General features: G+C 38.5%; 1 protein-coding gene across 3 annotated transcripts in view; it reads right to left on the bottom strand.

Annotated features, from left to right (window-relative positions):
• Nucleotides 1–17,643, bottom strand: part of LOC105431608 (EGFR adapter protein) — a 63,330-nt gene that overhangs the window by 31,997 nt on the left and 13,690 nt on the right. For 2 of the 3 annotated variants that reach the window (XM_089082156.1, XM_089082157.1), the window contains exon 1: nt 10,819–11,012. The exons of the other annotated variant lie outside the window; for it this stretch is intronic. The gene's annotated coding sequence lies outside the window, so the exon portion shown is untranslated. Of the gene's footprint in view, nt 1–10,818; nt 11,013–17,643 lie in introns of those variants that run through there. 3 annotated transcript variants of the gene reach the window in all.

Genomic DNA, 17,643 nt, shown 5'->3' with positions numbered 1-17,643 from the left:
GCGTTTATCTCTCCGTCTTTCGGTTCCGCGTATTCTTGATTGTCCAGAAAAGGTACGTTCCTCATCCTCCCGCTGACGCAATCTTCGATCTCTCTCTATGAGATCGTATCCCGAAGGCAGTACCAATGCGATATGTCTCGGGTGTAGTGACGTTCTCCGGAAATGACAACGCTTTTCTCGTTCTTCGTTGGGTCTGTCGTAGTAGAACAAAGGCGTGCCGGCTGCGTGTCCGCGTGATCAAGCAAATTACAAATTTACAAAAATTACACGTCTAATTACACGTCTTTCCTAGGTATTTTCACATTTGCTATATTAGATCGTATTTATATACTTAGTAGTAGATTTATGGATCATCTCTCAGCGGAAACTCCGAACTCTGGCATTATTGATCGTCAAGAACCAATCGATCGCCGTCTGTCGGAGCCAACCGAATCGGGAGATTCCGATATGACTTCAAAGTAATCGCGGCAGGCGCGATAGGCGGGAGTGGTTTCTTATAGAAAGTGGACGAGGGCTTTTTTTAACGGATCATCCAGTCCCAATCGGTCGTCAACGTAATCTGTCTGGACCCTAAGGGTATGAGTGGCGTTGCTATCACTTTGTTTTTGAGAAACAACCCCCACATCCGCGGGGGTTGGATCTTGTTGGGAGCTTACGTAGATTCGCTCGTTCAGGTCGCCGACAAAGACAATGCCTGGCTTTGGCCGTAAAACATCAATCATCTGCCCTGTCATTGAAAATTGAATTTCAAACTTTTGGTAATTCACCAAATTGGTCTTGCCTCGTCAGATAAAATTTCACGCGCAGAGATATTACCCGGTGTCGATTCTCATAAAATTTCAATCGTAATATCGATCGATAATATCATATCGATATATTAGATGCGTTTTGATGCACGTGGTGATATTCTCCGTATACATAAGTGCTCTCGTCGAAGAAAAGATGAAACTAAAATATCCTCTATACCACGACTAACCGGACGTAATCCGGGATCTATATTGATAGGCTTGAAGAAGTTTAAACGACACACATGCTCCAATTTTTTTCACTCCGACGCGACGCGATGACTGTTCCGCGAGAAATCGAGAGGAAGAGTGGCCTCTTGAGACCGAGGCTCTTCATCGAATGACAGAGCAATTGACATAATGAATGCAATTTCATTCAAAGCAACACGAAGAACGAGGTGCGTTGTTACCGGTCGCGAACGAGAGGGAGGTGCGGAGGGAGTCGTCACACAAGAGGAAGGAAAACGAAGGCCGGGGGGGAAAAAAAAACATAAAAAAGGGCAAAACGACCTCGGCCAGTCGATTGCATTCGCATTATCGGAATGTCGCGTTGATGTTATTATTTACGACGTCGTTAACTCAGACGCGAAACTTCGCATCGCGTGTGTACGCGTGTATTAATATCCCTCTTCCATTAATCTTTATCCCGCGCGCGATGGCGTCCTCATAAATATGGATTACGGAAATGCGTATTCCTACAGTCGCGCGATTCGTTGTCTCGAGGAGAAATAATCGGTTTCGTTTCCTCAGGAATAATTTCGACATTGATCCCGATTGTCGTGGCTGCCGTTCGATCCGAGTTCGACAACGGTGGCTCGGCGAACCTCGTCGTGATGTTTTCTTATAAGAGAATTCACCGTTCGCTAATCGGGGGAGATAGCAAATGGGTAACCGTAATATTCGGAGAAAGCTTCGAGGTTCGAGGAGCTTTTGAAAGGCTGACCAGTACCCTTCAGTACCGAGAGGGCACGACGAATTCCTCCCCATTTGCAATGGAGCCGGAGTCGAGAGCTGGTCTAATATGCTTTAACTCTCCGCCGACGAGGACGGAACGAAGAGACGACCGACGATGAACGCGAGAACAGGGAGAAACAGGGAGCGGGAACAGTTGACGGAGATGATAGAGGGTAAAGGAAAAGCGCAAGCGAGGATAGAAATCACAAATATTCATAATAGGAAACTGAAGAAATAAGCTGATCCCGCAAACAGCCACTCATCGCCATCGGTGAATATTTCGTGCTCGTTAGAAAAGACAGAGAGACAGGCGGCAGACACGAAGGGGTGAAGGGAAAAGCACTGAAGGGTGGTACGGTTTTTATCTCACCCTTCCACTTTCTCTTCCTTTCATTGGGCCGGTCCCGGGTAGTCCCGGGTCCAGGATACACATTGAGTTTCTCTTCACGAATTTCCGAGGAAACAATACTGAATCGTTTATAGTCAATTAAGGGACCGTGGAGGTTCGCTCTTAATACGCCCTTCACCAAAGCTTTGGAAATTTCACGAGAGTGGATAGAAAGGATGAACTAACGTTTTGAAAAAACGTAGCCGTGATAATGATCGTTTGAAGCTTTTCTCGAATATTTAATTCGAAACGGGTCTGCTCGTGAAAATCGTCGAAAAACGATGCAAACGATTATAATTGCATTTAAATTCAAAAGCATAAAACATTGTGCCTTTGTTGAGAGCACAATATATATTTTCTTTCAAAAGAGTAAAATATTACAACAGAGGTAATATTGTAAAAAATAGTGCTCAAACATGATGTAGCTTTGTTACAAATAATTTTCTATGAAATGTTTTATTTAATATCATCGAGCGAGTTTTATATGTTTATATGTTTTTATTATCGTAAGCATATGAAGATAAAATGTCATGATTATATATTGTGAGTATTATTTACAGACACTTTTTACTTTGTTATTATTTAGCCATTGGTATCGTTTGAAATTATATGTATATTAAACTGCATTTATCTTTTATAAATATTTTAAAAATTACAATAGTGCCGTAGTTCGTCGATGATTCCTATAATAGAAAGCCAAGAATTGATTACAGGTGATTACACCATCACGGCAATTAACGATTAATTATCCGATACGACGATATGTAAAGCATATTGCCCATTTGCTATATCTACATGACAATTACTAGATTCCTAGAAGCATGGTAATAGATTATTTTGTTATATCTTGTTTAAAGTAGCGAAGCAAGTAGCCGCACTCAAAGAAACAAGTTATTAGCTAGAATCTAACTATTAATCTCTACAAAAGCACTGCCGTATTTAATATTTTTACCCGCAGAGCCCTTCGTCCGTATGTATGCGCATGGCAGTGCAACGGCTATTAAAACTTTGTAAAGACTAGTTATGCCGCATTACATACGTACCGGAATGGGAAACACCGAAAGGAATTCCCTCGGAAACGGGTTGAACACGTCCTTTGATTTATGATCCATTCGAGCCGAGGCACAATGATGAAAGATATGCTCTTTGCGGCAATTTATCAGTGAATACGAATATCCGGGTAAACTACAACATATTCTTCTTTCGCATATGATCTTTTATATGCCTTCCTACGAAGTACATATAAGTACTTTTAGCTGTCACATCCAGGCGCGATTCGTCCATTCGCTTGCGCGTTTTCCGGCTCTATTTTGTCCGTGTATCTCGACAATGTATAATATAGTTCGTTATAGTTAAGTTATAGTTAAGTTACCGAGTTAATGTAAGTCAGTTAATTTGGACAAAGTTGGAGCATGTGTTTCAAGTGATAATCTTAATTAAATAAAGTTTAAGATTTAACGATTTGTCAAATAAATATTTAATTTCCAATATTTTCAAGCCCGATTTTTATTTATATAAAAATCAGTATTAAAAATTAGCATTTCATGAAAAGATAAAAAAATGACACCACAAGGATGTGTAAAGAGATTGAAAAATATAAAAGGATTAATAATACGAAATGAAATAATTTAATTATAAATAAAAGATTTGTTTAATGCAAATAAAATTTGACGCTGCTAGACGATAGACGCCGCGGACGATTGATTACTCATAACGAGAATACATATCGCAGACGAAAGCTAGGCTATGTTTTATAGAAGCAATTAGTAATACCGCTATTAACATCCCTCAGCTTATTGGGGTTTGATTATCTTCGCGGAAACTTCGTCGCGCGGGTGACGGCCGCGCCCTTAGATTTATGATCCCTTTTATCGAAGTACAGTGATGAAGCATTCGTTCTCCACCACGATTTGCCGTGCAATTCGAACTCCACGGAGGCTAGAAAATAACTTACCTCACCTACCGCCAATCCACCTATCCCCCTTTTTTTCTGCCCTTATGCTTGTTACAAGACACACCCTCGTCTCTAGAATGGACTACGATCCGCCGGCGTGGCACGCGTTATTTGTCACCCGCAGACAATGTAAAAATCCCAGAAGCTCGCGCGTCTTTTTTCCAGATGGAATTTCGTCAAGCAAGCTTGATTTATGAACCTGCGCGAGCCCACCAAGTGACCATAAAACACTCGATGTCCCGGTTAAACAGCAATGGAAGAGATTCAACGTGATAAACGACGATGATCGAAAGCCATTATAACGCTTTTGTCCCTTCTGATTTATACCGGGAAAAATAAATGCTTCGCCGAACAAATAAAACTAGTTTAAGATTATTTATTTATTTATTTTGCAATCCACTTTCAAAGCATTCGATTAATTTTACGCAATTTTTGTGGGATAGTTTTTTTTTTGTGCGATAGAAAATAATTTTATTTACATCCTTTTATCCGATATCTTGGGCATCGGATACCTTTATATGTTTATACTCAATGACTCGGAAAGAACAGCAACAGCCAATTACAACGTTAATTTATCAGTTCGCGATAAATGGTGAGTTTATTAATGCATTCATAAATCACGATATGAATCAGAATTCTCGCTTGATTACTCCGTTGACTAAGTAGAGCATTATAGGATCCGTATATCTTCGATAATCTGCAGGATGTTCTCCATTTAGCCGACACGAGTGCTCCCCTGGGCCACTCTATTTCGCGATCTTGTCCCTTTGGAACTTCGTCTAATAACGTGAGACCATTTCGTGATTCATAGTTCATTGCTCCAAGAGTCAAATATTTGAAGAAACCCGTCGTGGCGCGTGATCGAAATAAATGCGTTTTGATTGCAAAAAAAAAGCGTGCAGTTTTATAATACCTACGGCGGGATTTTATTTTTCCGAATTTGTCTGTAACAAAAAATATTCATTTTTTTCTAAATGGGTTTTATAGAATTCTCTTGTTATATAAAATATTTTAGTTGTATTTACTACCTGTCTAGCCAGTAAAAATTCTATCGTATTTTTTATATATTTGGTGCGATGATTAAATTTCTTTTTTCCTCTTTCTTAAAAGGATTAGGAAGAAATTCTTTAAGCTTAATTCATATTGGTTGAAAGCCAGAATTATATTAACTGTTAGAAAGAACAAGCTTTGTCGCATTTATGAGATCCCTCCTTTCCTTTTCATCTACAAACCGACGATTGCGTATCCCATTTCTCTCGAAACCCTCATATACTAAATCGGGTCATGGTGTTAATCAAGAACAGAAACTTTTTACGAGGGTTATGTCGACGAGCTATAGTGGACAAGGGAGACAAACGGCAGCGGGACCCGGCATGATGGTCGAGCTCCATGCAAGGAAGGCAAAGTGACTGTGCCGGAGCATGGTGAATGATAAAACAGAGAGGGATGATCAAGTGAGTGATCGATTCGAATGGAGGACAGGGGGAGGCCGATATCTCCTTCCGTTGCCCACGGCCAGATTAGATTGGCCTACCCTTCGCCGTCGCTGTCGTCGTCGCTGTCGTCGTCGTCGTCGTCATCGTCGTCGTCGTTGTCGTCGTCGGAGATAGCTTCGTTCTCAGCATCTTCTTTCTCCGAGATGCGAAATTCCCTTTTTCTTGCTCGTGCTCCAATAGAGCCTTTCCGAAGATTACACCTGTGGTTCGATCACAGTGTGGGGTATCAAGCGACGCGGAAAGCGCAGGCCGAACGGTTCGATTTTAATTTATCCTCCTTGTACACGGCGATCTTAATACAAGTCCAACAGAAAGAAAGCAGCAAAAATGATTACGAGAAACGGAAGCTATTCTTCTCGGAAGACAATGACAAAATTGGATATTGTTGGCCGTATAGTATCGTCTGTCATGTTGAATTGAAATTTTCATGCAAGCCTGATCTATATATTTAGCAATCTCGATGTCTGTTGGATTGTCATCACATCTCGTTAATTTACGTTAATGCGCTCCGTCAATCAATAAGCTGTTTTCATCAGCGCACCGTTCTGGCTGGCTGCTGCCGTCCTACTTGTTCGATGGAAACGTCTATCAGAACGTTAGTAATTAGTACACGTAAGTCTATATCGACTAAAATTCAACATTAATATAGAATTTCTAATGAAATAATAATAACGGAACACATAAATTACAAATTATTTACACTGTGGTTTTCGGTTTCTTTTTTAGGCTTCGCCTGATCAAAGTTTTTCCGCAGTCTAAAAATTTAAAGATCCTAATTTAAATATCGAAATATAGATGGAACGTCCTGTATATACATTCAGTTGTATGTACATTCAGTCTTGATTGGTAAATGTGCCGATTGTTGTGAGTTAATGAAATGGTTTTGTTCTAAATACGGAGCGGCATATAATGAAATCGCTCTGTAGCAAAGCGTGTCCAACTCGTGACATGAACCGACGGCTTTCGTTTCGTGATCCACGCGCGTGGAACAACACACATAGCGAACCTATATAAGCTGTGACTGTTTATCGAAACGTCACGTACAGACGACCTATCAAAACCAGAAGCGCGTTGCCTAAGCTCCCTCTTCTTCCTGTTTCATAGCTCTTTTACGTTCAGCTTCGGAAACATATTAAACATACACGCGATATATTTACGCGAAATATTTTAAGCGGATGGTCGAAAAATCGAAAGGATCGATCAATTGCCCGAAGCAGATTTGATGAAACTCGCGTACCAAATTGCATAAGGGAGAATGTTCAAAAGTCACTTTAGATTAACTGTACAGAATAATGTTTTATTGTTTCTTGCATCATGTTTTGATTCTTTTGAAATCTTCCTCCGTCGGGGGTGCGTTTAGAAATAATACCCGAATGCACCCGGGTATCATTTTATCCCTTTAACATGTTTTCGATGAACAACAAGGATAAAATGACATATCCAGTATTTCTGAACCCAACCCAGATGTTGACTTTGAGTCAACCATGAGTCCCGACCTTTTTACGAGGGTGCGATATGGTTAACCGTGATTGCGAAATTGAGCGCAATCACTGTCGAAAGTTTGAAGTACGCTGTTTGTCGTTTCGACAAAGCGGTCTTGTTGCTCGTGTTTTTTTTTTTAACTATGATGCGATATATTTGTTTCACAGGCCGATGGTTACGAAACCAATCAATGCAACCCGCTCGAATGGAAGGGCAAATGCACAAAAGGCTGAGTGTTCGAAAAAAAATTTTGCAGTCCTCGAAAAAGACGATATCAAATTGGCAGTTGTGCCTGCAATTTCATCTGAAACACTTTTAACACGGTGTAACATAATGTGATTTTATATACAGCAATTTGTATTCTTTATCTTTAAATGAAGAAATTATTGATTTGATTTTGATTTGATAGAATAAATATTTTAGATAAATAAATATTTATTAGATAAATAAATATTTAAAAATCGATGATTGTATTGTATGTGGTAATTACATCGCTCATTCCTCGAAATTCGAATTTTGACCAAGTTTAGAAATTATCTCCTGGAAAAAAAGCGCGCAAACACAAATATTTATTAGCAGAAAAACTAAGGAACTTCGAGAAACTGAGATCGAGCTTAAGAGAGAAACCTTTTAAAGATATAAAAGAAGCACGGACACCGAGCGAGACAGATTTTTTTTTTAGTAATAATAATAAATTTAGCAATAAATAATAATAAGTTAATTTTAAGTTTTAATCATTTGACTACTCGTATATAAATTCAGAAAGTAATCATTAAAAATTAATATTCAGCCTTGATTGAAAAACTTTATATTATACATTTATTCATTTTAATTAAATACTGACATCAAACAATAATATTTCCGTAAAAAAAGTCCGTAAAAAAGCAAAATTGTTTTTTTTTTAATTTAAAAACAATGTTTGGTTAAATTACGTATGATTTTTATTAAATTGACTTTTTAATTTATTACTTTTTAGTAGCTCTCTTGCACCGTTCAAGTTATGTACAAATTTCTCTTGACGATGCTAGTTTCACAGATTAATTAATTGAACGAGCTCTACGTTGTCTCTGTAAGTAGATTTACGACCACACAATATTCCTTGGCGTGATAAGGAAGCAGTTTTAAAGGTGAAGTTTCCTTGCAAACCTCTTCTACACGAAATTAATCCTTAGATGATGCTGTACATGCATTTGCTAATTTGGGAAATGCACTCGGATATCATTTCAAGCGATGCAGCATCAAGAGATAATAAACGCATTACATACATATATACAGTATTAAAATTTTGCGCGGAAATATTTGGCGCAGACGTACTCAGATCTGTATTTAATTATTTTAATAGGTTGGAACAATTTTTTTCTGTTTTTAATTCCGAGAAAGAATAAAAGAAATTTATTTAAATATTTGCGCGCGTATTTGCCAGTAAGATAATCCAGTTAAATAGTTAATTTCGCTAATTGTTGAAAGCGTCATTAATTATAAGGGCAGCTCGGCCGCAACTCGTTTTATATCGGTAAAATTAAATTAATATAATCTTATGTTATTATGACTGTACCGAAATATTTTCAGCTAAAATGTTTTACAATGTATTGTTAATATAATAAAAATTTCATTAATTAAAATTATTCTACTGTTCAAAAATAATTATGAAAAAAATATCGCCACAAAAAAAAATCGACTATTTAATTAATCGACTAATTAATCTTTATTATATACGATAAAAATAAGTAACGTTGCATAAGCAGCTTCATAGAAAGTAAGCTAATACATAATGTTAAAAACATTTAATTACTGCATAAAACAAAACGCAATACGAAATTCTGCGAATCGAAAGACATGTGAGAGTATTAATTTTCGGAGTAATTCATATCAAATTTTAAAATTAATTTGCTCGACAAAAAACTACTGAATTGATTTTGCCGCAAGTTAATTCATCTCGATATAATATCGTCTGTGTACTTTCGCGATAATATCATATTTACTGAAAAATTGGAATATAAATTCCAATTATAAACCAAAACGAATCTCGATTTATTTTATTCTCTCGATCGTTTTGATGTTCGTCTGCATTTAATATACGTAATTGAGTGCATTAATAATGTCCATTCGCTAAAATATTTTTCGCAATGTCCGTTTTTCGCGAGCACGTTGAACATACAGTTAATAATAATAATAAGCAAAGAGATGTTTTTTTTGCAAAGAATATATTTCGGACAAGTTCAATAACAATGTGGAGAAATCTAACTTTTGAACGTAATTGCGTCGAAACGTTAACTGCTAACTCAACTGTGCGAAAAGACCACACGCGCACGAATCACTCTTATGTCAATGGGATATTTGCGAAAGGTAAATTAATTTTCACCGAGTATCACATTCCACGTTCGCTTTTGCGAGAGAGCAGACGACTGTCATACTAACGAATCGCGAAACGATCGCGGGATCGAGCGGTGCCCGTGCGAATCTCTCATTTTTAATTGGGTTACTTAAACTAATTAATTCTTGGGCGGGAGCGAGAGAGCGGAGCGGCTCTCATTAACAGAGACAACGCGACATAGAGAAATTAACAGCGGAAAAAGTTATTGACGGACAGCAGCATGTCGATAATTTGCAATACGCGTAAATGGATGGCGCACGCGAAATACCTCTTCTGTCTCTCTCTCTCTCTCTCTCTCTCTCTCTCTCTCTCTCTCTCTCTCTCCTCGCTTTTACCGCAATAGTTGTTTTTTTTTTTTATTTTTGAGCTCCGGATACCGATTGATTAGTTTCGTTCGCAGTTCTCACGCGCGGCATCTGCTCATCTCTTTTGAATACATGGCGTCGAATACATTTCTAATAGACGCCTCGCTCTATATTAACATTCTGCAGAGATTAGAGATATTTTAATTATATATCGAGTGATGATACATGATACAGTTTAACCAGTTTGCATCGATAGCGGTTACGGCGACCGTGAGGTTACAGCGATCTTTTTTCAAGATATTAAAATCTTTCTCGCGTCTCGATCATCTATCGTTTTTTCTTCTATTTTTCTTTCCGATATTAAATTACTAAATAGATAGAAGTTTTAACAAAAAAAAAAAAAGAAGTATTTATTAATCTGTTTTGTAAAGCGATGTTCAACGCTTTGCAATAATTTCACTGTGTCTCTTTCCTTGTCTCAAGATATTGCGTTACAAGCACTTTGTATGCAAGGTAATAAGTACGTAAACGCGCAAGGAAAAAACAATTTCACTTTAATGTAAATTTATATAAAGGAAAACAAGGGACACATGAAAGAGCGTTATGAAGTCATTATTATGGCTCTGGGAGAGACAAAGTCGTGACAAAAGGAAGGTTAATTAGAGTTGCCATGAACAAGTAGTACCGAGAATAAATCTCAAGTAGCGAAGTAATTGGAATGTTTCAATACCTTTTATGCAATCTGGATTATCTCAACTCACAATACAAAATAACAATAAAAATATTTTTAAAATGTAAGAAGAAATGAAATTAAAAAAGTTATGAGAAACGTATTTTATGAAGGATAACTTGGATTATTTTGTTTACGATTGTTTTGCTAATTTGTTGACAAAAATAAAGAATGTATATAAATCATTTTTAAACGATTATGAATTTTTTTGCGAATTGCAAGGCAACACAAAACTAAAGGAACATCATTGAGATCGTGCCGACTACTTTCGACAGATTTAAAATGATATTTGTCATAACAATTTTTTAAAAAATAATATTTATATACAGTCAAAATGAAACATTTCTTACCTTTTCGAATATCCGGATATTGCGAGGCAATCGATAACGAATATAGCGATCGATAACGATTGATGAGACCAGCACTGTCAAGGTGGTTGATCGTATACTTTCTTCCTATTGAGGGAAAGCGATCGCGAATCGCGTCAAATCAGACCACCACCAAACGCGTAATACGCGTTCGAATCGTCGGACGCGACTGATAGCACCGTGTTGCGCCACGTGGATCCCAACCACCCCTTGAAAAGCTTTACGCGCGCAGAGGGGGTAGTGGATCATGCGCCGTGCTCGGCTTCGCCTGCTTCGAATCAATCTCTTCTACGATATTTCGTTTCGCTCGCTTTGTCTCGCTAATTGCATAATTAGGAGTATTTCATTGCTCTAGCTATCGATTTAAAATTACCTTCCAATATATTTCCTTTAGTTTAATCTACAAATTCAATAAATACGAGAAGAATTAAATTCCTTAAAGGATTTTAAAGAAAAGAAAAGACGCGAAAGAATTTGATCGAGATTACAGTCGAGGAACGGCGCAAGCTCGAAAAGGTCATCAGGGATGATTTTTGCAAAAGGTACTAGGTAGTTTGAACCATTACGATATCGGGTTTCTCTTCAGTGTAATTCAGACTGTAACCAGTAACGGCTTCTTGTCCGATCGTTTGGGAGGACATAAACATAGCCATTATCCTAATTAGGACTTCGTAAACCCAAGTGGCCAATAAATGTCTGGTGGCCAATAACTATGACCCTATTACATTTACTCTATATATGAGCAGCTAAATAGTTTCAATATTCCAGAAGTTCGCTGTTATTATAATATATTTGTATTTTGCACGGTTATTACAAGACATCTAAGAATAATAAAGCGTTTAATTGCGAACAATTTGAAATATTTGCTTCAAAAGATCGCGATAAATGACATTTCTCAATTTTTTCATCGCTACGAAAAAATTACTGAAATTTTAGAGCTTACACTTTATAATCCGTAAATTACAAATCATAACAATGAGTGAATTTAAATCGCGGAACGCTCCGTACAAGACTTTGTCAAATTATTGACTATAATCTGTGTGATGTGAAACAATAACGTGAGTGAGTGTAGCCGAATTACGTGGTGTGTTCCGGAGATTAATCGTTCCGCCTGTCAGTCTCGACGCGTCAAAACGTACGTCTCTCGTAGTCGGAAACCCGTACGCGCATGTTACATCGGTGCTCGCTCCAAGTCTTGGTCCCCGACAATCTCCCCTTCCCTCCCCCTCCCCCTCCCCCTTTCCGTTACTTCCTTCTCGGCCTTTTGGTTCCGACATTTGTACCGTGCTGAGCACCATAAACTCATCCCGCGTCTCGCCCATCTCGGAAACAGAGGGTGGGTGGCGGCGCGATGTTTACATTTCAATTATCCAACGTTTCACTCTACGCCATTATTAGTATTTGCATCATTTAGCGAGTGCAGGAACGTGCCTCAGCACCGACTCGAGCGCTTCGTCTGCTTTCCGAATAGTTAGGGGGTGGATCCGTGGGCGCGCGTCGAGGATACGAATCGGGTGGTTATCCAACGATCGGCGCGAACAATTACCCGAGCGTGAAAGTGGGGCTTGCGCTGAATTTGAATCGGTTATTTACACCGATCGACACGTTCGTGCAAAACAGCGGCGGCACCGACGGAATCGCAATCGTAGATCGCCCCCCGTCGAATAAATTTCCTAACTGTATCTCGGCTAAGACCTTACTTATACCCACATAGATGTACTTTCGTACTCGAGGATCGATCGCGATGATCAAAGTAGACGAACGTCGACGGAATCAATCTTCATGAGGTTAAAACTATTGATTGCCTATTGTAGGAGCGGCAACATGAGAAAGTAAAACGTGGGATCGTCCAATATCCCGCTGGGGGAACTAAGGCTTAAGTTCATGAACGACCGGAAGAAATCTGTAATGGTGGAGAAAGATTGGTTAGTCCGAGAAACTCCTGGGAATATCGGAGAGATAAAAGACACGTTGTTCCCTCTTGTTCTATCGGCGGAAATGGGATCCTCGAAAACTATCGTTAATCGTCCTATCGGCGAACTTTACGACGACGTCAACGAGGTCACTATTCTGATATCGAGTAGCTCTTTATCTTTTGTCCCTGCCGGCTTACTACCGAAATAAAATCTTGTCCAGCGTGTCGACGATCGGTCTAATCGTCCTAAGCGAATAACAAATCCACGATAACATCTGTTTCATCAAATTGCTAAATGTAATCGTCAATCGATATTGCGAGATATGATATTTCTTCTTTCTTCATTAATTTTCTTCATTAATTATAAATATGTGTTTCTGTTATATTATATTTTATTATTATATTATTATTATTATTATTATTATTATTATTCTGTTATATTATATTATTTTTATGTGTCTTTTATATTATTTTTTTTTATAGCAATAAATATGCGCATCTGTACGAAAAAAATTTATCGTACAGGCCTGTGCTGTAAAGGTCTGTCGCACGTATGGGAAAAGTTGACTCGACTGAAATCGTCGGCCTTGCTGTCGTGATCCTCGACGTGATGACTTCACAAGGATGCAACATTGAATCGCTGTATCATCGACCGCCGCCGTCCCTGAAATTTGAATGGGCAAACTTGTCCCTCTCGTCGTTGCAGTTCTAGTTAGACGTCTTCCTCCGCAGCTCACCCATCTTTACTCAGAGTTCGTGAATATCTGATCATCGAGGAGACGAATCGTCCGTGGGGCCATTCAGTAACTGCACTTTGCGTTGGTTTGGGTTCTGATAAGAACCGGCAGTCTGGATGAAAAGGAGCATATGGGGAGGACATGTTTACCAACGCTATCTCCGCACAATACAAGAACGAATCTTTCTGCTATTTCGCGTGATATGAACTGCAATCGCGACTGAAATTGCAACGGCCGACGAGGCCGCGTCGACTGCGTCATTTTTTTTTCCTTATGTAATTTGAAGTAATATTTTTTGCAACGAAAAAAAGGAGATCTCAGGCTCGTATATATAACGAGAATTATATTTATTTTAATCTTTCGCTTCTTAAGATTATTTCCAAGGCCAAGAAACTCTCAAATCAGAACGCTCACCTCAGGTAAATAAATTATATATCTCATTAAAAATTTAATATGCTTTTATCTATCTCTAAACGAATGTAAATATGTAAATGTCAATTAAAAAAATTTATGAAAAATAATAAGTAAGAATAGTAAAAATTATTCTACGCAAAATAATTTTTACTATATTTTTTTAAATGCAATAAAACAGTTTTTATCTTAAAAAATACTATTTACTGATCAAATTATACACTCATAATTATATGTATGAAATACCTTTCCTGTTTCAAGGACAATAGACTGGTGCGCGTTATCACCATTCATCCTACGATATATATTGCACCGGCGCTCTTTAAACCTTTTAAGTCGGCAACACGCTGTCGTACCACCAACTGGAATGGAAAGGCTCTTAGCAGGTGCTTTAGGTAGGCGTGTTCAACCACGATATAGTACCTTTTAACCGCGGAAACGGTAGAAAGCACAACTACGGCCTGTCGACCGTTTTCCTTCTCTTTTTATCACCTTTCCTTTCTTTCATTGCATCGACCCCGAGCGAGGAACAAAATTTCCCCGATTCTTTTTACATTCGCAGCATGCGTTCAGTAATGAGATTTCTAAATATGTCATGGAAGAGACAACTGCGGTTTATCTCCACGAGTTACAACATATTCGCCATTATACGTTCATTGACCATTCTATGCGTTAGCGTTTTTTAAAGATTTTAGCTAGCTAATGTGTGTGTGTGTGTGTGTGTGTGTGTGTGTGTGTGTGTGTGTGTGTGTGTGTGTGTGTGTGTGTACGTGGTATATCATTTCGTTTATGACATATGCAAAAGTGCAGACACACATATATTTATCCCTTGAATACGTGCCAGCTTAAAAGCCGGAAACATTCTGCGAAAAGTCCAAAAGCGAATCGCATCTGGCCGAAAGAAATTCACGAAAAAGTCAGTGCTCTAAATATTACAACCCCTTTGCTCGAACGAGGGCCGTCACGTTGGACCCCTCGCGTGCGTACGAGGCGTTCTATCCACGATGCGCTATACGCAGAAACCCCGTGGCTCGCCATAAAGAAAATCCGTGACGGGTCTAGCTTCCGGCTTTTCTCCAGAAATGTCCCCTCCTCTTTCGCCACCCCGTTCGTCTTTCTTCAAAAAGTATCGCTTCTGGCACCGACCTGCTGCCGTATCCAGCCTCCTTGCATACTGAACGTATGTACGTCATCCCCTTCCGCACAGCGGGACACGAGATACGTACTTCGATCGGTTTGTCTTTACTTTCTAACGGCAGAAATGTGTCTTCGAAACAGCTTCAAAAAACTTATTCTAAATTTTAACATTTGTTGAGATTTGTTGCGAGATGCGGACTCCCATGAGCCTAACCAGGAAATATTTTTCTTTAAATTTTTCTCCAAGATATTTTAGAATTCACAAAAGATAAATGAATCAGCTTCGCGTTTTTTTATGAATATCGATTTCTATATGTTAGTAGGGCAAATTCGAGCATATTATTTTAAAATATAATCGAAATGATTGGACCAAAATAACTGAACTGGCAGCATCATGTTACGTGATCAAGAAGAGCAATGCGATTAGTGAAAAGCATATACGAAAAATGTCACAAATTAGCCTTTCGTAAATATTTAATAATACGTTCTCCGATTACAGTCAATACAAAGAACTGATTTAATTATAGCGCGGCAGATGAGATAATTATTGGCAATGATCGGCATCTATCGTAAGACGCGATGAATTTGCAACAATTTCTCGAACCAAGATCAAGGAAAAAAGGGGAAAAAGATGGTTGCATTTTAATTATACCGCTTTCATTGTCTGGAAATTATCACAATGTTGACTGAACAGCTATTTCGATCGATCAACGTCGTGATCACGATAGAGAACCGTTGAATAACACTTTAATTAATCAAATAGTTATAGAGAATAATGCGCGAATTCTCTTGACTGGGATATGAGTGATACGATTTATTGTTGCTAGATATTTATATGCCACTTAATTACATTCTTCTGATTGTTATTTCTGATTATTAAAACAATGAAGAAATTAATAATTATAACATTAGCAGTATTTTCCATCAGATAACGAAATGCTAAATGTAATTGTCTCGTTTCCAAAATAAGAAAACCACGAAAGGAGATTATTTTAGCATTATTACTAGATTTTATAATCCTCTTAATTTTTTTCAAATGCTTATGCTTATGAATATAAATTTACGAAATATTATGTATCGCGAATATATTTGATTGAAAGCACATTATACACGGGTCTATTTAAAATTGAACGTACCGATAGGATGTATTAATAACGTGCATCTGTTCTGCGAGTGTCTGCGTATCAATATTCGTTGCGATCCAATTTTACTAATCCATTATTTGTCTGAAACTCAATCACTGATAAATCATCCGTTTTCAAAAAAGTCAGAAATATTCATTATTGATGTAAAATCGAATCATGATTCGAGGACCGTATCGCCGTATCGCTCCATACACATGTGATCTCGATATTGGAATCCACCATGTTCCTCCCTCATTTTCCTCGAAGCTACACACGGAAGCTGCACACCGTGCGAGAAGTTTTCTCCTTTCCGAGACTATTCGGCAGTTGAGTTACAAGAAGAAAAGGAGTGTGTAGGAGAACGGACGCGAACGGAACTGCTGCAACGACGGGAGAGTTTTCACCGTAATATTCGAGATCATTTGAGACTACTTTCAAAGGGTGGGCTCGTGTCCAGCAAGCGAAAGAGAGAAGAGGATGGAAAAATAGTACAGACATCGCGTCCCGATCTCGACTCTGAAGAAAGACCCCCGGGGCCCTCTTGCGCGATGGATCCACGTGGTTCCTTCTGGCAGCGTCTACATAGCCCAATCTTTTCGCACGAGTGCGAGATACTTGCAATTTATAAATCAATACCGCGCAAGAGCTTCGCACGAAAATATCCGCTGGATATTTTTTACTACGGCGGCACTATTATCGCTCCGTTCAATAAAATACACCGCGAGCTCTCTCTCTCTCTATTGTTGCCGCGCGCGCGTCTCTAAAATAGACATCTATTTCTTCCATATCTCGCGTATTTCAGTGCATATTCCACGTTATCGCGATCTCGCGTCACTCGGTCGAAAATATTTAATCAAACTTTGCGAATATCACGCTACAATAGAATTATCTTTATCGAATTATATTTGCGAATCTATTAAATGATGCATTTATAATAATAAGGTCATGATTATAAATTTCTTGAAAATCCTGTTTATCGTAAATCCTATTTATCGAAAATCCTGTTTATCGTAAATATCACATGTTTTTATTTCCTCGAGTTGAAAATTTTATTTGCAAAAATTTAGTATTTCTGCAAAAACGCATCGCTAAAAGATGAGAAAGTCGATTACTCAAGAGTAATCAGACACACAATCAGTAACAGAAAAAACAGCAATAAATAATTAATTAACATTTGAAGAATAAAAGGAGGAAATTTAAAAATTGTGGTTTTTCACTTTGTCTGCGTTCGCTTCATCCCCGTCTTATCCTTTAAGCTTCGCCCTTCCGAACAGCCGCTGCTGTTTCTCTTTTCGCGTTTGTCAGGGGCAATGACAGGATATTAAAGTAGGAACAACGCGCAGACTGCAGACTGTAAATATCCGGTGGTGCCCGGCTTGGCTGACGTTCACAGTGAACAGGCGGATAAACCTGCGCCAGCAAAAGGATTCCCAACGAGCTGGACATGGGCGGCCGGGAATCTCCGCTGTCCGTATGGAAATGC

This window comes from Pogonomyrmex barbatus, unplaced genomic scaffold, assembly GCF_055798465.1.
Source record: "Pogonomyrmex barbatus isolate J1 unplaced genomic scaffold, ASM5579846v1 scaffold5, whole genome shotgun sequence".
Classification (NCBI taxonomy): domain Eukaryota; kingdom Metazoa; phylum Arthropoda; class Insecta; order Hymenoptera; family Formicidae; genus Pogonomyrmex; species Pogonomyrmex barbatus.
This window is presented reverse-complemented; position numbering and strand designations above follow the sequence as displayed.